This window comes from Chiloscyllium plagiosum, chromosome 12 (assembly GCF_004010195.1).
Source record: "Chiloscyllium plagiosum isolate BGI_BamShark_2017 chromosome 12, ASM401019v2, whole genome shotgun sequence".
Classification (NCBI taxonomy): Eukaryota; Metazoa; Chordata; class Chondrichthyes; order Orectolobiformes; family Hemiscylliidae; genus Chiloscyllium; species Chiloscyllium plagiosum.
In genome coordinates, this window is record NC_057721.1 from 7,477,192 (window position 1) to 7,500,146 (window position 22,955).

At 45.0% G+C, this 22,955-nt stretch overlaps 1 protein-coding gene across 1 annotated transcript in view; it reads left to right on the forward strand.

Moving 5' to 3' along the window:
• The window catches only part of LOC122554946 (cysteinyl leukotriene receptor 1-like), a 74,769-nt gene that overhangs the window by 10,637 nt on the left and 41,177 nt on the right, over positions 1 to 22,955 (forward strand). The gene's annotated exons all lie outside the window — the stretch shown is intronic.

Consider the following 22,955-nt stretch of genomic DNA (forward strand, 5'->3'; position numbering starts at 1 on the left):
CTGGTGGTGGGGTCCGTTTGGAGTTGGCGGAAATGTCGGCGGATGATTTGGTTTATGCGAAGGTTGGTAGGGTGGAAGGTGAGCGCCAGGGTGGTTCTGTCCTTGTTATGGTTGGATGGGTGGGGTCTGAGTGCGGAGATGCGGGATGTGGATGAGATTCGTTGGAGGGCATCTTTAACCACGTGAAGGGAAATTGCGGTCTCTAAAGAAGGCGGCCATCTGGTGTGTTCTTTGGTGGACCAGGTAGCACCTCAGCTGGTCATTTGCTTTCTTAGCACTCACTCACTTTAAACCTTTCCTTACCTTTTCGTGCTTTGCCACTCCAGAGCTAACAGGCTGACAGTACTTTTGTCTTGCCTTGCCTTTTAGTGCAGACAGACAGCCAGGAAGCTTGTCGAGGTTATCAGTAGTCCTCAGTCACGTCAAAGGAGAGAGTCTTCAGTCAAGGGCAGCCTCTGCTATCATTCCAAGGCTTGTGCACAGTCAGTCACCTACTTGAAACAGTCAGGGTCAGGATCCTGTCCTCATAAGGAGCAAGAAACCAAATGTTGGGCAGTGCACCACATGTGTCTAATTCTGTCCTATTGTGGGATATTTTCTTCTGGAAGAGAGAAGAGGAAGAATTGAGTGAGATAAATGTGGGTAGCATTGCTATTGATGCTGCTGGGCAATAGGTGGAAAATCATAATGTACTCGAGCAGAGTCAGCATGGCTTCAAGAAGGATAAATGTTATTACTAGAGTTTTTTGAGAAATTTTCAATCAAGGTGATGGAGGGAGCCAGCCGAAGTGTTGTATTAGGACTTCCCAGAAGGTGTTTGACAAGGTACCTCGAACGATTGTCATAAGATAAGAGCTCACAATGTTGGAGACAGTATATTGGTATGGATAGAGAATAAACTCATTTGCAGGAAACAGCGAGTGGTGATTAAGGATTAGCAACCTGTGACCAGTGGGGTTCCACAGCGATCAGTGCTGGGGCCGTAACAGTATCTATATTAATAATATAACAATATATTTATTAATCATTAAAGTATATATTAATCACTTCGAGGCAGGAAGCCAATGTACACTAGCCAAATTTGGAGATGACACAAAAATAGAAAGGGAAGGAAAGGTTGCGAGAGGGATACAAACAGTTTACAATTGAATTCAGTGAGCAAAATGTTGGCAAATGAAATCTAAGGTGGGAAAATGTTCAGTTTGGAAGTAAGGACAGATATAAAAAAAAAGTGCAGAATACTGCAACCCAAAGGGACTTGGGCCGACTTGTGAATGGAACGCATAAGCTAGAACACAGGTGGAATGTTGGCCCTTATTTCAAGAGGGTTCGAATATAAGACCAGACACAAGCTTGAATTTTTTGAAGAAATAACAAAGAGGATTGATGAGGGCAGAGCGGTAGATTTGACCTATATGGACTTAAGTAAGGCGTTCGACAAGGTTCACCATGGGAGACTGGTTCTCATGGAATACAGGGAGAACTAGCCATTTGGATACAGAACTGGCTCAAAGGTAAAAGACAAAGGGTGGTGGTGGTGGTGGTGGTGTCAGACTGGAGGCCTGTGACCAGTAGAGTGCACAAGGATCGGTGCTGCGTCCACTACTTTTCGTCATTTATATAAATGATTTGGATGTGAACATTGGAGATATAGTTAGTAAGTTTGCAGATGATACAAAAATTGAAGGTGTAGTGAACAGTGAAGAAGGTTACCTCAGATTACAACGGGATCTCCTCAGCCCATTGGCCCCAGATGGAGTGGCAGATGGAGTTTAATTTAGATGAATGTGAGGTGCTGCATTTTGGAAAAGCAAATCTAGGGAGGACTTATACACTTAATGGTAAGGTCTTGGGGAGTGTTGTGGAGAAAAAGAGACCTTGGAGTGCAAGCTCATAGTTCCTTGAAAGTAGAGTCACAGGTAGAGAGGATAGGAAGAAGGCATTTGGTATGCTTTCCTTTATTAGTCAGAGCATTCGGTATAGGAGTTAGGAGGTCATGTTGCAGCTGTACAGGACATTAGTTAGGCCACTTTTGGAATATTGCATGCAAATCTGGTCTCCTTCCTATTGGAAGGATGTTGTGAAATTTGAAAGTGTTCAGAAAAGATTTACAAGAATGTTGCCTGGATTGGAGGATTTGAGCTATAGGGAGAGGTTGAATAGCCTGGGGCTGTTTGCCCTCAGAGGCTGAGGGGTGACCTTATAGAGGTTTATAAAATGAGGGACATGGATAGGATAAATAGAGAAAGTCCTTTCCCTGGTGTGGGGAGTCTAGAACGAGATGTCATAGGTTTCGGATGAGAGGTTCAGGAACAGATTCTTCCCTGCCATTATTAGACAGATGGGTGACCTTATAGAGGTTTATAAAATGATGAGGGACGTGGATAGGATAAATAGAGAAAGTCCTTTCCCTGGGGTGGGGAGTCTAGAACGAGATGTCATAGGTTTCGGATGAGAGGTTCAGGAACAGATTCTTCCCTGCCATTATTAGACAGATAATGGACTCTCTAGCTTCAAATAATGTTGATCTTGCCTAGTGCAAGCCCTGTGTGGCGTAACCTTATGTCGCTGTCTGTTTTTCTTTCACCCTATGATCTGTATGTCCTTGCTTACTATGATCTGTCTTACTGCTCACAAACAAAGCTCTTCACTGTACTTAGGTACGTGTGACAATAAATAAATCAAATCAAACTCATAGAGATGTACAGCATGGAAACAGACCCTTCAGTCCAACTTGTCCATGCTGACCAGATATCCCAACCCAATCTAGTCCCACTTGCCAGTATCTGGCCCATATCCCTCATAACCCTTCCTATTCATATACCCATCCACATACCTTTTAAATGTTGCAATCATACTAGCCTCCACCGCTTCCTCTGGCAGCTCATTCTATACACGTACCACCCTCTATGTGGAAAAGTAGCCCCGTAGGTCTCTTTTTTTTTTAATATATATCTTTCCCCTCTCGCCCTAAACCTATGCCATCTAGTTCTGAACTCCACCACCTCAGGGAAGAGACTTTGTCTATTTATCATATCCATGCCCCTAGCTCATTCTATACACGTACCACCCTCTATGTGGAAAAAGTTGCCCCGTAGGTCTCTTTTTTTTTAATATATATCTTTCCCCTCTCGCCCTAAACCTATGCCATCTAGTTCTGAACTCCACCACCTCAGGGAAGAGACTTTGTCTATTTATCATATCCATGCCCCTCATGATTTTGTAAACCTCTATAAGGTCACCCCTCAGCCTTCGACGCTCCAGGGAAAACAGCTCCAGCCTGTTCAGCTCCTCCCCATAGCTCAAATCCTCCAACCCTGGCACCATCCTTGTAAATCTTTTCTGAACCCTTTCAAGTTTCACAACATCCTTCCGATAGGAAGGAGACCAAAATTGCACACAATATTCCAACAGTGGCCTAACCAATGTCCTGTACAGCTGCAACATGACCTCCTAACTCCTGTATTCAATACTCTGACCAATAAAAGAAGGCATACCAAACGCCGCCTTCACTATCCTATCTACCTGCGACTCCACTTTCAAGGAGCTATGAACCTGCACTCCAAGGTCTCTTTGTTCAGCAACACTCTCTAGGACCTTACCATTAAGTATATAAGTCCTGCTAAGGTTTGCTTTCCCAAAATGCAGCACCTCTCATTTATCTGAATTAAACTCCATCTGCCACTTTTTGGCCTATTGGCCCGTCTGATCAAGATCCTATTGTAATCTGAGGTAACTTTCTTTGTTGTCCATTACATCTCCAATTTTGGTGTCATCTGCAAACTTACTAACTGTACCTCTTATGCTCACATCCAAATCATTTACATAAATGACAAAAAGTAGAGCACCCAGCACCGATCCTTGTGGCACTCCACTGGTCACAGGCCTCCAGTCTGAAAAACAACCCTCCACCACCACTCTCTGTCTTCTACCTTTGAGACAGTTCTGTATCCAAATGGCTAGTGGTTGCTTTATTCCGTGAGATCCAACCTTGCTAATCAGTCTCCCATGGGAAACTTTGTCGAACGCCTCGGTGAAGTCCTTATAGATCACATCTACCGCTCTGCCCTCATCAAACCACTTTCGATTTCTTCAAAAAACTCAATCAAATTTGTGAGACGTGATTTCCCACGCACAAAGCCGTGTTGACTACCCCTAATCAGTCCTTGCCTTTCCAAATATATGTACATCCTGTCCCTCAGGATTCCTTCCAACAACTTGCCCACCACAGACATCAGGTTCACTGGTCTATATAGGTCCCTGGCTTGTCCTTACCACCCTTCTTAAACAGTGGCACCACGTTAGCCAACATCCAGTCTTTCAGCACCTCATCTGTGACTATCAATGGTACAAATATCTCAGTAAGAGGCCCAGCAATCACTTCCCTAGCTTCCCGCAGAGTTCTAGGGTACACCTGATCAGGTCCTAGGGATTTATCCACTTATATGCATTTCAAGACATCCAGCACTTCCTCTTCTCTAATATGGACATTTTTCAAGATATCACCATCCATTTCCTTACATTCTATTTCTTCCATGTCCTTTTCCACAGTAAACACTGATGCAAAATACTCGTTTACTATCTTTCCCCATCTCCTGCGGTTCCACACAAAGGCTGCCTTGCTGATCTTTGAGGGGCCTTATTCTCTCCCTAGTTACCCTTTTGTCCTTAATGTATTTGTAAAAACTCTTTGGATTCTCTTTAACTCTATTTGCCAAAGCTATCTCATGTCCCCTTTTTGCCCTCCTGATTTCCCTCTTAAGTATACTCCTACTGCCTTTACACTGTTCTAAGAATTAATTTGATCTATCTTGTCTATACCTATATGCTTCCTTCTTCTTCTTAACCAAACCCTCAATTTCTTTAATCATCCAGCATTCCCTACACCTACCCACCTTTCTTTTCACCCTAACAGGAATATGCTGTCTCTGCACTCTCGTTATCTCATTGTTGAAGGTTTCCCAATTTTCCAGCCGTCCCTTTACCTGCCAACATCTGCCCCCAGTCAGCTTTTGGAAGTTCTTGCCTAATACCATCAAAATTAGCCTTCCTCCAATTTAGAAATTCAACTTTTAGATCTGGTCTATCCTTTTCCATCACTATTTAAAAAATAATAGAATTATGGTCGCTGGCCCTAAAATGCTCCCCTACTGACACCTCAGTCACCTACCCTGCCTTATTTCCAAAGAGTAGGTGAAGTTTTGCACCTTCTCTAGTAGGTACATCCACATATTGAATCAGAAAATTTTCTTGTACACGCTTAATAAATTCCTCTCCATCTAAACCCTTAACACTATGGCAATCCCAGTCTATGTTTGGAAAGTTAAAATCCCCTACCATAACCACCCTATTATTCTTACAGATAACCGACATCTCCTTACAAATCTGTTTCTCAATTTCCCTCTGACTATTCTGGGGTCTATAATACAATCCCAATAATGTGATCATCCCTTTCTTATTTCTCGGTTCAATCCAAATAACTTCCCTGGATGTAGTTCCGGGAATATCCTCCCTCAGTACAGCTCTTGCTAAGTAAGGATTGTCTTATAGGCAAAAGCAAAACAGGTTAGGACTCTACTTTTTGGGGTTTAGAACAATGACAGGTGATCTCATTAAATCATATCAGGTTCTTAAAGGGATTGTAAATACTGTGAGGTTGTTTCCCCTTTTGGGAGAATCTCACACCAGAGGACATAGTCTCAGAATAAACGGATGTCAGTTTAAGACTGAAATGAGGAGGGATTTCTTCGGTCAGAGTCTTTGGAACCAGGTTCCTGATCTGGATGGATAGATTCTTGATCAGTAGGTGAATCGAGGGTTACGTGGAAAGGGCGGGAAAGTGAACATGAGGAATGTCAGATGAGCCATAATCCTTTTGAATGGCAGAGCAAGCTTGAGGGCTGAATGGCCTATTCCTATTTCATATGATCTTAGGCTAATGGGTGCCAAGCAAGTGAGTAATAGAGTAGACACCCATGCAGGGTTTGGGGTGGGTGAATGGGAGTGAGGGAAGATGGTGCTTGCAATAATGAGGAAGATAGAACTTCCACCTTTTTGGGAGTTGATTGCAGAAACAGAAGTAGTGTGTGAGGCAGCAGAGAGAGGATTTATCCTGGCCAAGCTCAGAAGTTCAATACTGGACATTCTTCCTCTTGGCTGATAACACACTGTCCCAGATGGCAACCTCAGACCAGGCTGGCAGGCTAAATGGTGTGGCCTCCGGTCTACCTCTACTCTGGATCACCCCAAATTTCAGAACCTCAAAGAAGTTGTCCACAAAGCAGGATGCTATTTTCCCCTTATCCGCCAAATCCAGGGCAAATGTTACGAACTGTGTCAGACAACTCTGGACTGATGGTGCTTGTCCAGTTATACAATGGTCTTTTAAAGCTGATGGAGTTGCCAGGGGCACCAGTCTGTTCTGGGATATCCTGGTCATGGTGAGTTCTTTTGGATACAGTGAGCAGTAAATACAAGCTTGAGAGGTGTTAAGGTGGAGAATAGATAGTGAGACAGGTTTGAGACAACAGCACAAGAAAACCTGCTAGGCCTCATGGAAAGAAACCCTCCAAGAAACTCAAAGAAATTGATACTTATCCAAAAGAAATCCATAAAATAAAGTCTGAAATGTCCCAAATGTACTTCATGGGAGATGGTTTTAAAAAGGCTAGTACATAAATTAAATATTGTTAAAAAGCGATGTGGAAATATAGTAATAGAACCATTATACACCACTAGGCTTGCTGGGACATTATATTTGGTCAACGTAGAATTAAAGCTTACTTCAGCAACTAATATCAAACGAGCTGTCAGCAGTTATAATGTTGTATTGCAATATCTTGCAACAACAAAGGCCATTTAGTCACATGAGGGTGTGATACTGGCATCAGTCACTGAAACACAGCAAAGGAGACAAAGGAAAGTTAGTCCCCATCAAAAGACATTACAAAATTAAAATGAATGTTAATTGGATTACATTGGACCAGATCAGAATGACAATATTAAGGAGGCAGTTGAAAGGTGGTGAACTCTGCACTATGACGCAGGCTGCTTTAATCACATTAAAGAACCATTACATATGATCATATGGAACTTGTATGAAAGTGTATAAAAATGCTGATGTATTGATGATCATTGGAGTTGCTGGCCTAGCCTTTGTCTAGGCACTATCCCCTTGGATAGAGGTAAAATAAAAGAAGCTGCAATCTGACAGTCCCATATCCTATATGAATGTGTTTTAGGAGTCAAACGTGGAATCAAGATTTCAACAGTAATTGTTGGAGGTTCCACCGAGATCACTTCCTACAGGTACTTGGTGGTGAGTAAACAGACACAAATATGAAGGCTCTCTGAAGAAGGACCCTAACTGGCCAGTTATAGGTGACTCATTTCAGAATCAAATATTCTCTTATGCTGTATAAACAAGGACAGGGGTTTGGTCTACTCCTCCACAAGCCTCTTTGCCTCGAGGGTATTTTTGACCTGTGGGACATTGAGTCAGGTCCTCACCTTCTTCAGCCAGAACTTGAGAACCTGTTATACCAAAAACTTGTGGGCCAGTTACCCTGATCAGGTTGGGCGAATGTTAACGGTGCAACCCCACACTGCTGCGTGACACTAAGTCTGCTGGTAAAGGAGCCATGGATTGATTTCAGTGAAACCTCTATACACAACCCAGATTCGATTTATTTTGTGGATGGATCAGCTTTAAAGGATGAACATGGCCAATGCTGGACCGGTTATGCTGTTGTTAGACATCACTCCACCATTGAAACTGCAACGTTATCAATTTTTTTTCCATACAGCAGGCAGAACTGTGCATCATTTTGGCCAGGGGATGAACTGTCAATATTTACACTGATTCACAGTACGCATTTGGGATGACCCACGATTATGAACAGATTTGGAAATTCCAAGGCTACCTGACCTCTGCTGGTCCAACAACCAAGAATGCTGAACAGGTTGACAACCTTTTACGGGCCATGTCATGTCCCTAAAAAATCGCAGTTATTTAGTGCCAAGCACACACAGGTCACCAAGATGAAGTTGCATTGGGCAATGAAAGGGCTGACAGGATTGCACAACGGGCTGTTGTCTAGAACACAGCGCTCCAGGTGTCTGCTTACATCCTTAAACGCACCAAACCCATTGATTCATCATCCACAATTGATGATGCGCTGGCCTTCCACTCATAGGCCAGGACTGAGGAGGTGTTAGCTGGGCACAAGATCATTGTAGTAAAAGACCTGAGGGAGTGCGGGTCCACTGCAACAGCCATGTGGTGGCACCCAGATTTTGCTCTCATGGATTGCCTGCTGTGTTCATACTTTCACACATGCAGGAAAAGGAGGGGGGTGGGGGGGGGGGAAACGTGGTAGCAGACTCTAATTCAAAAACATGGCATGCACCAGGTATTTCAGCAGTTGCAAAACAAATGCATGGAAAATGTGTTATCTGTCAAACATGAATCCAAGAAAAACAGGAAAAGTACATGCTGCCTTCTATCCAAATCCAACAGGACCTTTTGTAAATTTGCATATGGATTTTGTTACATTACCTCCGTGTATGGGATTTAAGTATGTGTAAGTAATTATAGATGTATTTTTTAAGTGGAATGAAGCCTTTCCACGTAAAAAAAATGATGCTACTATTGTTACTAAATACTTGATTGGCTGTTGCAGGTTCCAGGATTTAAATGTTTTAGTAGGGTCAGAGGTGGGGGTAAAAGAGGGGGAGGTGTGGCATTGCTTGTCAAAGATAGTATTACAGTGGTGGAAAGGACGATGGATGAGGACTTGCCATCTGAGGTAGTTTGGGCTGAGGTTAGGAATAGGAAAGATGAGGTCACCCTGTTAGGAGTCTTTTACAGGCCTCCTAATAGTCCTAGAATCATTGAAGAAAGGATAGGGAAGGTGATTCAGGAGATGAGTGACAGTAATAGGGTGGTTGTTATGGGGGACTTTAACTTTCCTGATATTGATTGGGAAAGCTATAGCTCAAGTTCGTTAGACGGGTCAGTGTTTGTTCAATGTGTGCAGGAGAGTTTCCTGACACAATATGTAGACAGGCCAACAAGAGGTGAGGCCATACTGGATTTGGTTCTGGGTAACGAACCAGGCCAGGTGTTAGAATTAGAGGTAGGTGAGCACTTTGGGGATAGTGACCATAATTCGGTGAGTTTTACACTCGTGATGGAGAGGGATAAGTGAGGACGACAGGGCAAGAGTTATAGCTGGGGTAAGGGAAATTATGATGCGGTGAGGCATGACTTAGGATGTGTGGCTTGGAAAAGTAGACTCCAAGGCAAGAGTGTAAATGATATGTGGAACTTGTTCAAGGGGCAACTATTGAGTGTCCTTGACAATTATGTACCTGTCAGGCAGGAAGGAAAGGGTCGTGCGAGGGAGCCGTGGTTTAATAAGGAATTGGAATCCCTTGTTAAATGGAAGAGGGCGGCCTATCTCAAGATGAGACGTGAAGGTTCAATTGGGGCGATTGAGAGTTATAGGGTAGCCAGGAAGGACCTGAAGAGAGAGCTAAAAGCAGAAAGGAGGGGACATGAAAGGTCCTTAGTAGATAGGATTAGGGAAAACCCTAAGGCTTTCTATAGGTATGTTAGGAATAAAAGAATGACTAGGGTAGGAATAGGTCCAGTCAAGGATAGTAGGGGGAAGTTGCGTGTGGAGGCGGAAGAGATTGGGGAGACACTGAATGAATACTTTTCTTCAGTATTCACTCAGGAACAGGGCATTGTTGTCGATGAGAATACTGAGGCACAAATAAGTAGAATGGATGGCTTTGAGGTATGTAGAGAAGAGGTATTGGAAATCCTGGAAAAGGTGAAAATAGATAAGTCCCCTGGGACTGATGGCATTTATCCTAGGATTCTCTGGGAAGCAAGGGAGGAGATTGCAGAGCCATTGGCCTTGATTTTTATGTCCTCTTTGTCTACAGGAGTAGTCCCAGAAGACTGGAGGATAGCAAATGTGGTTCCCTTGTTCAAAAAGGGGAGTAGGGATAGCCCTAGTAACTATAGGCCGGTGAGTCTCACTTCTGTTGTGGGCAAAGTCTTAGAGAGAATTGTAAGGGATAGGATTTATGCACATCTAGATAGGAATAATGTGATCAAGGATAGTCAACATGGTTTTGTGAAGGGCAGGTCGTGCCTAACAAACCTTATTGAATTCTTTGAAAAGGTGACGAAGGAGGTTGATGAGGGGAAAGCGGTAGATGTGGTATAAATGGATACCATGGAAGTGTGGCAACTGCGGGAAAGGCTGTTCCTCTGCACAGAGTGCAGGAAGGCCTATACAAGTTATTCATTCTGCTGAGGCACCAGTGGGTCCATGCCAGGGAGAGGCCTTCAGCTGCCCAGAGTGCAGTAAGAGCTTTACCCATGCCTGTGCCCTGCCGACCCACAGCAATATGGTTGACTCAACACTGCCCCAGCCGGGCAAATGTGTGGGGAGAAACTGACTTGGATGCAGTGTATGGGATGAAATTGCTGGGTGAGGCAATACCTCCTCCGGGTTACGGCTGTACCAAGGATGCAATTACAAAGGGACAACTCGGTGGTGACCAATAGTAAAGAAAGTGGAGTGGGGAGTGTGTGAGCTTTGACCTTGAGCTATCTTTTATGTGTCTTTTTGTTGAGGAGATCTGAAGCTGTAACAAAGTTGGGTCGCATTGAAGGTGACCTGAACTTATCGCCGGGCTCAGACTCTCATTGAAAGCTTTGAACTCCAAGAGGTTTTGTTTTAAAGCTGATCCTTTCTTTCAGCCTCCTGCACTGAATTTCCAATGTCATGTATCAGCAGGAGCAGTGAATGAGTACCTAGTTTTGTTTGAAATTGTAAGTTTTTCAGGAGTGCAGAGTGCTTCGCTTCATCAGCATTGTAATGTTTCCTGGCAGCACCAGGAGGTGTGGGCTGTGTTCACTAGAATTGTGGTGGAGGTGCCGGTATTGGACTGCGGTGGGTAAAGTTAAAAATCACACAACACCAGGTTACAGTCCAACAGGTTTATTTGGAAGCACTAGCTTTTGGAGCGCTGCTCCTTCATCGGGGAGTTGTGGTGCATGATCATAAGACTGAGATTTTATAGAAAAAGATCAGTGTCATGAAACTGATAGGATATATTGAACAACCCTAGGTTGCTATTCAGTCTTTCCTCTTTTAGAACGGGTTGCAGGTTTCAGTTCATTAATATGTAAATCCCAGAACACAGAGTCACAGAGATGTACAGCATGAAAACAGACCCTTCGGTCCAACTTGTCCATGCCAACCAGATATCCTAACCCAATCTAGTCCCACTTGCCAGCACCTGGCCCATATCCCACCAAACCCTTTCTATTCATATACCCATCCAAATGCCTCTTAAATGCCCTACCAATGTCCTGTACAGCCACAACATGACCCCCCCAACTCCTGTACTGAATACTCTGACCAATAAAAGGAAGAATACCAAACACCCTCTTCACTATCCTATCTACCTGCAACTCCACTTTCAAGGAGCTATGAACCTGCACTCCGAGGTCTCTTTGTTTAGCAACGAAGTTAGGGGTAGGTTCTTCACTCAGCGAGTTGTAAGTTCATAGAATGCCCTGCCAGTAGCAGTGGTGGACTCTCCCTCCTTATGGGCATTTAAGCAGGCATTGGATAGGTATATGGAGGATAGTGGGTTAGTATAGGTTAGGTGGGCTTGGATCGGCGCAACATCGAGGGCCAAAGGGCCTGTACTGCGCTGTATTGTTCTATGTTCTATGTTCTAAAAGAAATTGTGCCACAATTTGGCACACCTGTTTCGCTTTGGATCATATTTTGCTGGGATACTGAAAGAAATGTGTTGAGCATTGCAAATTAATCAACATTTTCACTGCAGTTATCACCAACAGTCAGCTGGACTAATAGAGAGTGTTCTACAAATGTTCTGTACAGAGCTTGAGCATTGACAAATTTTATTGCGTGATATCATGGGGAGCACACGTTTCCGAACCAAGTGCTATTCCAAAGTGTTCCTGATCGCTGCGGATTTATGGTAGCGTGAGAAGATCAGTAGCTCAGTTTGAAGTTCTGGATTAGGTTTGCTCACCAAGCTGGAAGATTCGTTTTCAGATGTTTCATCACCATACTAAGTAACATCATCAGTGAGCCTCTAAATGAAGCACTGGTGGTATAGCCCACTTTCTATTTATGGGTATAGGTTTCCTTGGTTTGGTGATGTCATTTCCTGTGGTGACATCATATGCTGGGTTTTTTTTCAGGAGGTGGTAAATGGAATCCAAGTCAATGTGTTCATTGATAGAGATCTGGTTGGAATGCCGTGCTTCTAGGAATTCTCATGTGTGTCTCTGTTTAGCTTGTTCTAGGATGGATGTGTTGTCCCAATCCAAGTGGTGTCCTTCCTTATCTGTATGTAAGAATACTAGTGAGAGTGGGTCATGTCTTTTTGTGGCTAGTTGATGTTCAAGTATCCTGGTGGCTAGTTTTCTGCCTGTTTGTCCAATGTAGTGTTTGTTACAAGTTCTTGCAAGGTATTTTATAAATGACATTAATTTTGTTTGTTGTCTGTTGAGGGCCTTTCAAGTTCATTAGCTTCTGTTTTAGTGTGTTGGTGGGTTTGTGAGCTACAGATGAGGAACGACACCACTTCGACTGCGACAACACATCCATTTTAGGACAAGCTAAACAGAGACATGCACAAGAATTCCTAGAACCATGGCATTCCAACTGGAACTCTATCGACGAACACATTGACTTGGAGCCCATTTACCACCCCCTGAGAAAAAGAACCGGAAATGACATCACCCCCGGAAATGACGTCACCCCAGGAATTGACATCACCAACTCGAGGAAACCTAAACACACAAATAGAAAGGGGGCCATACCACCAGTGCTTCATCTGCTCACTGATGATGTTACCTAGTATGGTGACAAAACGTCTGAAAACGAACCTTTCAGCTCAGCGAGCGGACTTATGTATTACAGCAGATGCTGAGCACACAGTTTCCCAGGACTGTACATAACTAGCTATTGTTTTCAATACATACTCCAGATACTACATTCACCTGTTGATAATGTCTGGTTGGGTTGCAGTTTTGCTTAACAGGTGTCTGCGGATAAACAATTCCGGAGTTATGTGGGAAAAGCAGTAGTTATGCGGTTGTTACATAATATGCTAGCAAGCTAGGGGCTAAGCCAGGTGAGAGCAATATCATGACTGACTCAAATGGCTGAAAACAAGCAGGCCAGCAAAAACAGCTTCCACAATCCCTCTTTGTTGATCATAAGAACAAAGCAACAGGTCAGGATCTCCTGCAAAAGGGAGAATGTGGTCGGAGCCTATGCGATTGTCGGACAATGGCTCAGATTAGAAGGGTAGTCCTCCGGGTCCAATGTGTCTGAACCAGCAGGTTCCAGCAACTGGGCTTCTGTGTAAGAGTAAGGGCTTTCAGCAATGGAGGCCTTGACCAACTGGGAAGTTCATGGGACTGAGGGTAATAACAGCGAGCCAAAGCACACACAGCACTGCTTAAGGCAGATGACAAGATCTGAAATGATAACATAAATGATGACAAGTACCATGAGGCCCTATAGAAACACCTATCTGCAGGGACAGGAGCATTCACCCATACAACTCCACACATCCCAAGGTGAGCTAGTGACACAGAGCTTTTGAATGTGATCAGTGAGGTTGGTAATGTTCTCATTGGAGTCGGGAATATAGGTATAATATTTGGAGACAATGAGCACACAGGTGGCCCTTTTCTCGCCCAGTAGATAATCTAAAGCCAAACTGTTGCGGAGGGTGAGTATGCGAATGGCGACGGCCTCCGAACTAGTTGGTCAAGGGCAGCCACCATGTCGTTCACTATTTCTTCAAGGACTGAGGCCAATTTTCTGACTTCATTTGCCAGCCGAGTGGTCCCACAAGAGGGGAAGAGGATGGCAAAAAACAACTGCTCGGTTTCAGTTATAACTCTCTTCGTGCGAGGTCAAGGCCTTCGAACAGGGAAGAGTGTGAATGGTAAATAAAGGGACAACATACCCTAGATAGCAATTACCAGTCAGGAGGCTGGTAGCCAGGCTGGGCCTTGTGGCCGCAAGTGAAATAGGTGACATTATAAGTTCTCAAGTGTTATGGACTAGGCTAGACCACTCAAAACATTCTTAAGCAGGCAGCCCCAGACCATAACTTTGCTATTTATTTCAGTAAGTGTACACTGAAAATTATCCAGAATAAGCTAGCTAGGTTGACTACTAGATTTTAAAACAGACAAAAATTTATTCACAAAGTTACATAATGAAACATAAAGAACAGAATAAAGAACCCCTACAGAACTCAGCCTATCCAACTAGACTTAATTATGCTGTTCCGAATATACACAACAGTCCCAATAAATAAACTCCATTTAAAAACCAGTATAAATGGAACACGTGCTTACAGGTTGATGTTGAAGAGCAGAAAAGAGAGAGAGTTTTCACACAGTTCCCTGTTGAACTCCTCAAGTCTGAACTAAAATTGTTCAGCCCAGCTAAAGAGCTGACCAATCTTCTTTCATTGTACAGGTCACTTCTAAAACATGGCCACTTTGGCCTGAAGTCTCATCTGTTTACATATAAACAAAAGGCCTCTCAAAATCCTTTTCATCTCTGTACCAGACCATAATGAGCCCAACCTGGTTTATTGCCCCTCTGAAAAAAATCAAGGACAGAGTCTCCTAGAGCCAAGGAACAGCTTTTTAGAAAAAAATGGGACTACCTTTGTGACACAAGTAATTCATCTGTGTTCCAGTCCAAAGAGTGGAGAAAGTGGTATTCTTGGTAGGCTTGTTGTGAACATCAAGGTTAGGCATACTCCCAGCAGCAGTGGATTAGCACACGGACAGGGTAAGGCGCAGGGAATGGATATGTTTACTGGCTCCAGCATTCTACCCTGACATATAGTTGCTTTTAAAGCAGATGATTCCCATGGGCATATCCTTTCCTGTGCTATTAGTGAGGAACAGAGCTAGGGGTGCATACAAGAGGTTGTAGTGGGGTTGGAACCAACCCCAATACTTTTCAATATTATAACCTGCAGACTCCCAAGTGAACTTATCATTAGCGGAATACATGGTCCTGTTGGCATAAAAGAGTTGTGAGACTCCCAGTCAATCCTATCTCCCTCCTAAATGGACATATCGGAGGACCTTTTTTGTTCCAACTACCATTTAACTGTCTCGGATTCATTTAATGGAATGGGTCTCAGGGGGATTCCTCCCTTAGAGTGTATGGGGATAGGGCACATGCCCAGCAGCTAGAACAGTTAACCCTCTGTGCGTAAATGTAAGACATGTAAAGAAAAGACATGCAACTCCCTTATGACCAAGTTCATCATCTCGTCTTCCCTGTTTCTGTTAAGCCCAGTTAGTATCAACAAGGCAAGGAGGAGCACAGAGACTGAAATGGCAATCAGTCTCCACATATTGCAAATGGCGGGCAAGCTGGTGCCTCCTGCATTTTCTGCTCGTGTCCCTCCAGGGATGGCGCTTTCTTGTAGCAAGTTCCGTGCGTCCTCTCAGATCTTCCCTTGCCCTGCAGAGCCAGGTCATCATCAGATGTGGGAATGGCCTCCTTTACCTGATCATGGTTACGGGTAATTATCCTACAGAGTGCTTTGGCATAATCCAGAACAGCTTTCTGTGTCAACAGTAATGGCGTATCAACAAGAACATTAGGAGATCTTGCCCCCGTGGGCATTGATCTCACCATCAGGACTTTGAATGGGGTAAGTCCTGTGGTTCTGTTGACCTGGTTTCTTATAGTATACAAGGCTAAGGGTCAAGCTTCTGGCCAAGGCAGGCCTGTGTCCTGTGTGATCTTTATCAGAGTGGTTTAAAGCGTACCATTCATCCGTTCCACCATGCCTGAGGACTGGGACTAATAGGGAATATGGTATTTCCACATGATGTCTAATACTTTAACATTTTCTGTGACTGTTGTGGTAAAGTAAATGCCTCTGTCACTGTCAATGATCCCTGGAATTCCAAACCTAGGGATCACATCCCTCATGAGGCATTTGACCACTGTTCTAGCATGTCTTTTCTTGTGGGAAAGGTTTCTACCCATTTAGAAAACACGTCGATAATTACCGACATGTGTTTACAACCCTGTTTAGCTTGTGTGTGAATAAAATCAATCTGTAAATAATTAAAGGGTCCACCAGGGACTGGCAGATGATCATACTTGGCTAAAGGTTTAGCATTATTATTTTGTAGACATATTAAACATTGTGTTACTAGCGCTTGTGCTGCTGCTGTAAAGCCCATTGTGTATCATGGACGGCCAGTGCAAGAATATGCAGTTAGGCTTTAGGGCAAATAAGCCTTCCATCAGGGTGTACCACTAGTCCTAAGGGGGATTCCTTAGCTCCTATGCACGTCCAGCTATCTTCCTCGGCTTGTGGACCGTGTTGCTGTGCGGACTGTATTCCTCTACTAGATCTAAAACCTTGGTTGCTTCCTTTGCCTTTGGAGCTTGTCGTACCCGTACAGTGGGAGCTAATGCTGCTCCTCAAACAGCTTGGTCAGTGCAAACATTTCCTTGGGCGATTGGATCATCAGTGGTGGTATGGGTGGCGTACTTTATCACAGCTAAGCTTGTGAAAGGTTGTTGGTGAGCAGGGCATACTGCAAATAAATCCTCTGTGGTTCCAAAATCATGTAGCACTCCAAAGACACATCAGAGCAGACACTGAGATTAAGCACCATCTAAGTCTCTGAAAGGCCTGTGCCATTTCAGGCATCCAGTTCACCTGAGTCAGCTGGTTTGGTAGGGATGCCTGGCAGAGAGACGCATCAATGACTCAATAGTCTGGTATCCAAAGTCTGCAGCAATTCACATGTCCAAAAAGGACAAAAGCTCAGTTCAAGTAGTGGGATAAGAGAGATTATGATGGCTGCAATGCGATCCTGAGACAATGCTCTGAGACTGTGAACGTTCGGAGGCCAGATATTGTACTGTCTTTTGGCAGAGTTGCATCTTTTCAACAGAGACCTTATGTACATCCTGAGCCAGACAGTGGAGCAATACAACAATATCATACATGCAGGCATTAGGTGAATCGGAGGCCAATAATAAATCATCAGCACACTGAACCAAGGTGCTTCCACATGGCAGGTGGAGGTCTTTCGGGGTCTGGTGTACCACAGCTGCATATACAGTTGGGCTCTGCGTGTATCCGCGGGGAAGTCATGCCCATGTATATTGGCAGCCGCCGTAAGTAAAAGTGAAAAGGTTCTGGCTGACCAGTGAAAATTTAATGGAGAACGAGGCTGAGCAGAGGTCAATGACAGAAAAACAAGTAGTAGAAAAGCAGTAGCAGGGAAGCTAATAAGGATGGCATTGGTGTTGGGCACCACTGGGGAGCAGGGGACGACAATGGCACTGACTACCCGCAAGTCCTGTACAAATCTCCACAGTCCCGGTTTTCTGGCTTAGGAATAGGGAGAACAGGAGTGTTGCAGGGACTAGTGGTAGGCACCAGGATGCCTTGCTCTAGGAGGGATTCAATAACTGGTTTTATACCTTTAGCAGCGCGTGACAAATTGTACTGTCTACTAGATGGTAGGATGGCCCCATGTTTCACAGTGACTGTATGAGGTGGAGCCGATATGGCTAGGCCTGCATCATTGGAGTGCCATGCCCAAAATGATAAAGGCGCAAAATTGAGTAATAAGGGGCTATTGTAGGAATGGGAGGGCACCGGGGTCTGTAAAGTAAAGGTCATTTCTTCGTGTGAGGGAAAACAACGCAAGGAAAACTCCTCCTGCCCTAAGTGGGCAATCTGCATGGAGATGGAATCTGCAGGGTCCAAGGGTTTAAATTCTTTTGGCAGATTGCGGAGTCTGTGCACCATGGACCCCAAATCCTACGGGTGCCATGGGGCTTTAACAATGATCGAAACATGAGGAAATGAGGTGGGGTTATTTTGGAGCAGTGGTCATTGTTCACCATTGAAGCGAACTTTAGCAGCTAATCCTTCTTTCCCAACATAATAAAATCCAGTGGAATGCAGGTTGAGGTAGGGTTCTGCAATAGGAGAATCAGTAAGTTAAGTAGCAGTGCAGGGAAGCTTGCGCAGAAAGCGGCCTGTCTTAACGATCCGCAAGGGAAGGTGGTGGTAGGGACGGGGTGGGGTGGATGCAACAAATAGGGGAGGAAAGAGGTAAGACAGGTTTGCCTGGGAAGGTCCATGCATAAAGGGAAGGAGTAGGAGAAGATGGAGGTGAAAGAAGGGTCATGGCGGCTTGCAAAAGGGGGTAATTGTAATCAGGGAGTTCTAAGATGAGGTCCTGTGGGGAGCAGTGAATGGAGGCATTCAGCTTGCAAAGAGTCTGGCAGCTGAGAAGGGTAACCAGACTGGAAGGGGAGACTATAACAGTGTCAGGGACTGTCAACGGACCAATCGTAACAGGGGGTAGAGAGGGGTTCAACCATGGACACTCCAGATATGCCCATGGTGGAAACTGTGTTGGAGCTGAAAGGAAGGGCCGCTGAGAGAGGTGCAGATGACTGGGAGGCTCCAGAGTCCACCAAAACTGAGACAAAACCTCCATCTCAACGTCCATCATGGGGTTTTCCAACGGGGAGGGGGAGAGTCGTATCGGGGCAGCTTGCAAAATCTTCTTCATGCGGCACTCCGGACATTGGGAGTGTGGGGAAAAGGTGGTAAAAGTGAACATGGCCTGTTGAGGCTATTGCTGCAGGGGAAGTTGGTGTTGTTCCTGCGACAAATGTTGAGCAAGTCTGGACTTGCATTCTCGCGTCCAGTGGCCTAATTTTTCACATGCTCTGCCTCTGCTTCTATCCCTTCATCGCTGTCCCTGTTCCCAGCTTTGTCCCTGGTTCCATGCCTGTGTTAATCAGGGGTGTGCCTGATTTTTCTTCTTATAACCCTGCCAATCCATATTGGTGAGGGCAGTGAGGAGGGGATCCCATTTCATCTCCTGTTAGTTGAGGTTATGGGATTTGAAGGTCTGGGCATGGTGGGGCTGCATGCAATTGACAAGAGTTGAGAGTGTGGTGCTGGAAAAGCATAGCAGGTCAAGCAGCATCCGAGGAGCAGGAGAGTCAGCGTTTTGGGTAAAAGCCCTTCATCAGGAATGAGGCTGGGAGCTGGTGGGGTGGTGAGGTAAATAGGAGAGGGGTGGGGCTGGGGGGGAAGGTAACTGAGGGTGTGACAGGTAGATGGAGATGGGTGTAATGGTGATAGGTCAGAGGGGAGGGTGGAGTGGATAGGTGGGAAGGAAGATGGACAGGTAGGACAGGTCATGAGGGCAGTGTCAATCTGCCCGCCTTCCAAGGACCCCTACATCTGCCTCCAACACACCCCATCCACCTGGACACCCCGTGCCGGTCTGTTACCCGCCCTCGATCACTTTATTTCCAACTGCTGCCTGGATATTGACTGCCTCAACCTGTCCACCCCCTCACCCTTGCCCGAAATGTCAACTCTCCTGCTCCTTGGGTGCTGCCTGACCTGCTATGCTTTTCCAGCACCACACTCTCAACTCTACTCTCCAGCATCTGCAGTCCTCACTTTTGCCCTGCATTTGACAAGAATCTGGACTGCTAAATTGATCATTGTCTGAGAGAGGGATGCCCGCAGATGATTCCCAAATTTCCTTAAAGCAAGCAAGGAATCCAGCATAGGCTAATTTGCCTTTTGCAGAGTGTATAATTTCTCTAAAGTCTGCCTGTTGCCGTGCTGCTGTCATAATGGCAATATCTGCAAGCCAATTTGCTCATGCAGCTGCATCAGTCCATGGTGCCTGGGGGAATACAAGGGAGCCTTTTACGGCTGTCTAATAGGTCCCATATGCCAGATGCATTAAAGTCTGGACATCCTGTGGCAAGCAATTGTAAACAATGCAGATTTATACTAGCCAATTATAAAATGAGGTCGGGCATTTGAGCGGATCAGGGACGTCTTGGAGCATACCGTGGACCTCAGCGTGGGTCCAAGGTTTGTTCAGAGGCGTGTTGCTGATAATTACTTGGGGAAGCTGAGCAGTTGGAGGCTTCAGCCTCATTTGTAATCAGGTGTCATACCCAGTGGTGGACGTGGAGGAGATGGGGTCGGATTCCTCCTGGTCCCATTCACCAGTGTCGCTACACATCCCCCCCAACCCATCAAGGCTCCTGGTTGTTCGTGGGTGGGGGCATTTCCAGGGGGATTATCAGGTTGTTGAGCTGAAGGAGCTGGAGAACGAGTAGCGATGGAAGCAGAAATTTCGTCCATAGGAGAGTCAGGATCTGGGGTGGGGAACGAGAACTTTTGGATACTGAGGGGTACAAGGTGGTAGGGCAGAAGGTGGGGTCCCAGAAGAAGAAAGGTTGTCGGGCAGTTGACGGCGAACTTTATTTTTAGGGGGCTTGTAATCAGTATCCCAAGAAGGGTCGCCATACCCACTCTCAATGTTTGTCCTTCAGTAATCAATCTTTTCCAATTTGAAGGAGCCTCCATAAGTTCAGTTGCCATGGGACCACCCTGTATAGGTTGGAAGTGAAAGGCTGGCCGGTAGTGTGGCCGAGTGGTCTAAGGCACTGGGTTAAGGCTCCAGTCTCGACAGGGGCGTGGGTTCGTATCCCACCGAATAACAGTGGGCGGCACGGTGGCACAGTGGTTAGCACTGCTGCCTCACAGCGCCTGAGACCCGGGTTCAATTCCCGCCTCAGGTGACTGACTGTGTGGAGTTTGCACGTTCTCCCCGTGTCTGCGTGGGTTTCCTCCGGGTGCTCCAGTTTCCTCCCACAGTCCAAAGATGTGCAGGTCAGGTGAATTGGCCATGCTAAATTGCGTGTGGACTTGTTGGGCCGAAGGGCCTGTTTCCACACTGTAATCTAATCTAATCTAATCGAATGACATATCTACTGTCACCTGTCTCCTTCCAAACAATACCAGCTGGTGGCCTTGGCAGTACCAGGGGTCTCCTAACTTACTTTTGCATCGAACATTTTTACTGTGACACTTCTGCATTTTCTTCAAGGGGACACTTGGATTTGGGCCGTCCTTCTCAGCGGGACATGGTTTATGTATCCCCAGGGCCTGCCCATCCTTTTTTTAAGTTTAGAAGTCATTGATCCCATTGTCACTTCCTCAGTTCCAAAGCACGGATCTATGATCTGTGGAGAAATGAATAACAAACACACAAAGACAGACGATCAAACACTGGTGCCATTGTCAATCCCTCAAGGTCACCTTAAGATTTCTGTTGTATGGCAGCGTCTTTCTGGTCCTGTCTTGTCACAGCATCCTTCCCTAACTTGGGATCAACCTGGGGACTTAGGTTAGGATCATGCACGCAGCCACTTTATACTTTAGGTTTGCTCAGGATCCCGTAATTAAGGGATCCTGCCAACTAACACCAGATTGTCTTCTTTAGCAATATTTAAGTATTATAAAACAAAGTATGACACTGAGCCACATCTGAAAAAGGGGAGCCAAAGTGGGGAGGCAGAGAGGTGTACTGAAGATATTCCAGAGCTTGGTGCCTAGACAACTGAGGACACAGCCACCACTGGTAATTAATATAAGGTATGCATTGGAAGTGAGAATTATAGAGCAAAGATACCACAGAGAGTTGTGGGGCTGGAGAAGATGATTGAGTTGGTGCATGGAAGGATTTGGAAACAAGTCCAAGAATTTTAAAATCAAAGCATTACTTCACCAAGAAGCCACGTGGATTAGCAAGAACAGGAATATTAGACAAACAGGATTTGCTACACATTAAGATGCAAAGTTTTGGATCACTAATAGCGGTTTAACCAGGTTTGACCCATTATAAACCCAAATGTATTTCTAAATCCACTATAAATCTGAATGCAGGTCCTTACCTAACCCACACAAACTTGAGAATGGTTCCTTCTCCCAAGAGGGGAAGGATTTAAAAGGGACCTAAGGGGCAACCTTTTCACGCAGAGGGTGGTACATGAATGGAATGAGCTGCCAGAGGAAGCTAGTGGAGTTTAGGTGGAGGTGGTAGTGGAGGCTAATACAATTACAACATTTAAAAGGCATCTGGATGGGTATAGGAATAGGAATGGTTTAGAGGGATTTGGGCCAAGTGCTGGCAAATGGGACGAGATTAATTTAGGAGGTCTGGTCTGCATTAACAAATTGGACCAAAGGGTGTAACATCTCTATGACTGTAAACGCAGTTCCTTGTAACTGAGATGATCAGAGAGAAAATAAAATGCAGTTTTAAAATGACTGTAAACAGCTTTCCATTCCTCCTATTATACATGACATTGTTGAAGTTAGAACACCAATGAGTTAGTTTGAGCTATCATGGTGTTTATAGAAACCAAAAGAACTGCAGATGTTGTAAATCAGAAACAAAAACATAAATAAGTGGAAAAGCTTAGTAGGTCTGACAGCATCGAAGAGAAATCAAGTTAGATTAGATTCCCTACAGTGTGGAAACAGGCCCTTCAGCCTAACCCGACCCTCCGAAGAGTAACCCACCCAGACCCATTTCGCTCTGACTAATGTACCCAACACTAAGGGCAATTTCTCACGGCCAATTCACCTAACCTGCACATCTTTGGAATGTGGGAGGAAACCGGAGCACCCGGAGGAAACACAGGGAGAATGTACAAACTCCACACAGACAGTCGCCTGAGGCCAGAATCGAACCTGGGATGCTGGCACTGTGAGCAGTGCTAACCACTGTGCCATTGTGCTGCCCTAAAAGGTTAACTCTGATTTCCCAGATGCTGCCAGACCTGCCAAGCTTGTCTTCTGTTGATTGTGCTTATAGATATTTTTAATCAATTTGTTCTGTCATGTTATGCATACCTGGAGGAGAAAGGACTTTACATATTAGTATTGCCGTCTGTGAATGTTTAGAATTGCTCCATGCAATAACGTGTTTTATAAACTATATCATTTTGTCATCTATTTTTATATTA